Consider the following 268-nt stretch of genomic DNA (forward strand, 5'->3'; position numbering starts at 1 on the left):
TAACACTATCATAACTGGGGACTTCAATACCCCACTCACAACCCTAGACAGATCATCAGGACAAAAAATCAGCAAGGAGATCCGGAACCTCAATGTAACTTTGGACCAAATGGACTTAATTGATACCTACAGAACACTCCATCCAAAGACCACAGAATACACATTCTACTCATCACCACATGGAACATATTCTAAGATCGACCACATAATCGGACACAAATCAAGTATAAGCAAATTTAAAAGGACCGAAATTCTGCCAAGCACCTTG

Source organism: Carlito syrichta, unplaced genomic scaffold, assembly GCF_000164805.1.
Source record: "Carlito syrichta isolate Samal-C Ts95f unplaced genomic scaffold, Tarsius_syrichta-2.0.1 Scaffold314889, whole genome shotgun sequence".
Lineage (NCBI taxonomy): Eukaryota > Metazoa > Chordata > Mammalia > Primates > Tarsiidae > Carlito > Carlito syrichta.